The sequence below is a fragment of the Carex rostrata genome, chromosome 16 (genome assembly GCF_964058835.1).
Source record: "Carex rostrata chromosome 16, lpCarRost1.2, whole genome shotgun sequence".
Lineage (NCBI taxonomy): Eukaryota > Viridiplantae > Streptophyta > Magnoliopsida > Poales > Cyperaceae > Carex > Carex rostrata.
Genome location: NC_135933.1, coordinates 10,334,108 through 10,337,288, shown reverse-complemented (window position 1 = coordinate 10,337,288; position 3,181 = coordinate 10,334,108). Strand labels below are relative to the sequence as shown.

The window sequence follows — 3,181 nt, the reverse complement described above, 5'->3', positions numbered from 1 at the left end:
GGCACGGGTATTAAACGGGCAGGGCAAGATTTTTGAAAAAAAAACCCGTGATGCCCGGCCCGTTTTGCCCGTGTGCCCGTGACGCCCGTGACCGTGGCTACCCGTGCCCGTGCCCGGGTTTTGCCCGGACCGCCCGGCCCGGCCCGTTTACCAAACACTAACTTTACCTATGTGCAGGAAGAGATAGGAAGAGATACCAGTAAAAACTTAGCTCAGAAGAGACGGGTAGATAAATCTGGAACTTTTGTTCACAAAACAACCAAAAAATTAAATAGGAAGGAAATAAATTGACAATTTGGAAGAACGGTAATGGAAGAAATGAAATAAATATAACCAATTGAAAACCCATCATTGCTGCTTGGATCTACTGTTCTTGACTCGACACTCACCGCTTAATTCCAAAGACAATAGCAACCATGTGAGATCAGCTTTTATGGAATTTCAATTGCACATTATTAAAAAACAGTACCTGCTTGGTTTATTGTTACAATATTTCAAACATTTTTATAATGTCAAGAGAAATGGAATAAATATAACCAAAAAAGAAACTGAAAAGGTAACACTAACCAACAGCCTCTCTTTCTCCTGCTGAGTTGTCTATTCGAGCACAAGTCAAGGAAAATCAGTAGCTAGTGCATGTGCCAACTTCCTGCACCTACAGAATTGAAAATACAAACAGCTTAGGTGTACCCCAGGAACCAGACTACGGCCCAAACCAGCAGCAAATCAAACCGACAATAGATTATCGTAACACAAGATTAATTAGAAGAATAATTCACTTACTACCTCTTCCTCATGCTAGTTGATTGCTCTGGAAGGGACACCAAGCAAGCGCCTTCAAAGCAGCACTATGATTGGGAAACCGGTCAATAGGGTTGGATGAAGTAAGGTGCCACAGACTTGTTACTTGTAGTATAATATACCTTATAACAGCAATGGCAATTGAGATAAGCCAAAAATACCAGCTTTGATCATTTGGATATGTTCTAAATACTGTTACTTTGTGTTTGTTTTCCATGGGAACAAAACTTAAGTGTAAATTATAGACTAAAACTTAGCCTGTTGGTGCCTCCATTTTGCTAAAAAATTAAGTAGAGTTAAGTGCTAACTATCTGATAGTATATTCATTAATAATTATGAAATAGACGTCTTTTTTTTTTACCCGTGTGTGATAGATGATTATGCACGGAGTGAAATTAAATTGTGCCCGAAGAAATAAATTAAACACAAAACCAATCCTGATGAAGAGGGAATGCTCAGCTTCTTGACCCTTCTTCAATGAAGGGTACTTTACCTCATCTTCTCTCCTCTGTCTCTCCATTCTATAATGACGAGAATAACCTCACCAGTCTTGATGGTGATTCTCTACCTGTTAACAGCAATATAATATATTATATTAAATTATCGACTGAAACATGTAAAAAAATCATTAACGACCCAGCAGTTTCATAATAAATGCTCTGTTTAACACTGCACTTAGCAAAACGAAACATGATATCTAGAATCCGAGGTTCACTGCCAAATTATCTCATCAAAATTCCAACATTCACTTACATCCTCTAGCATATTATAAGAAATGAAGTTAGTTTTTCTCAATTTAACGGAAAAAATCTACCTGCTGTGAGTGTGATCTTAGCAATATTTTCATACGAGTTTGATTCAAATGATAGCTTTGTGTTAGAAGTGTAACCTGCTCTAACAGCACCAGATCCTGATCGACTAGATATCTGAAGTGGTTCTGCATCTTAAACCCTCGAAAATCCTTGTTTCTGCATCTTAAACCCTGAGATACACGATTTCTCACTGAAATTGAAACAAAAATGAAGCGTGAATTGATAATCATGCATAAAAACCCTTGAAACCCCTTTATCAAGAAATTATGGTAAAAATCCGAAACTGAAGCAGAAACTAAACGAAATCGAAAATTTTCACAATTGTAAAAGAAACAAAAAAATTGTCAAAATTAAGGTCAAAATGCAAAATACTAGACCAATTGACAGAATTTCAACATTGTAAGGTGAAATCTAGAGAGGAAATTTAGAGAAAAGTACCTAAGAGGGAGAAGACGCTTGTCAGAGCTCCATGGAAGCGCTCTCTCCCGGATCTCTCTCCCCCTCACTTCTCCCTTCCCACCCTCCTCTCCTTCTCAGTTCTCACCCCTTCTATCCCTGATCTCCCTTTCTCCTCTTCCCCTCTCCCTCTCCCCTCCTCCTCCAACTCCTACCGCCTGAAAGACTTGATCCAGCTCAGCTCAGCGAGGGCTACTGCGGTGGTTCGGTGACGATCGCTTCTTATGCGACGAGATCGGAGGTTTTATAGAAATAATCTCACACGCTAGAGGCGGAGGCTTGGAGCGAGAGGAGAGGCGTAAGACAGAGGCACGCTCTCCCGATCTCTCTCTACCTCGTGGAACTAAATGCCACTGAATAGAAGAATAGGAGGAGCGGGGCAAATAGCCGTTGTGAACTTGTGATCGAACGAAAATGGAAAGAGGATTTCCCAAGATATCAAACAAACAGATTTGGAATGGTTTTTAGTTTGGGATTTTAGGAAAGATGATGATAGCAAACATATTTGCTAAGATATCAAACAGATTTGGAATGGAGGAGCTGAGAGAGAGAGAGTCACTCAAACTTATTCGTTTGGGGTTTTAGATGATAGCACCTGAGGTAATATAAATTTTGAGTTTAGAAATTACCGGTGCATTCCGCATGAATCATTTTTTACTTGATTGATTCGACAGTTTTAGCGATAGTCCTTTGCGTGCAGAGCAAGCCATATACTTCAGCTTACTTTTATTTCACTAACCTTACAACTTTTATAAAATTTCGTTAAGATTTTTTTTAATTTCAGTAAAAATTTTCACAAATAATGTATTAAATTAGATAAAATTTTATTATTAATGATTGTCATCAAATAATGCACTGAAAATTCTTATAGATCGAATGGATCTACTAAATTAATGATTTTATGAAAATAACAAAGTTATATACATTTTTATTATTAATGATTGTCATCAAATATACTTGTAAATATATCTAATAAATGATGGGTTTGTAATTTTTGTCATGAAAATAATATTCCTCTTCTCCTCTCCTGTGTTCAATTTTATTTTTTACATCTTATTTGACTGAATTTTTTCAAAAATAATAAATAAACAAGTACATCTTATTTTCGCAAA

At 37.2% G+C, this 3,181-nt stretch overlaps 1 long non-coding RNA gene across 1 annotated transcript; it reads right to left on the bottom strand.

Moving 5' to 3' along the window:
* Positions 1-331: 331 nt before the first annotated feature.
* LOC144567717 (uncharacterized) lies at positions 332-1,358 on the bottom strand. The gene is made up of 3 exons (XR_013515488.1): positions 787-1,358; positions 568-655; positions 332-391 (listed from the first exon to the last, which is right to left on the bottom strand). It is a non-coding gene; the product is annotated as an uncharacterized LOC144567717 (long non-coding RNA).
* Positions 1,359-3,181: the final 1,823 nt, after the last annotated feature.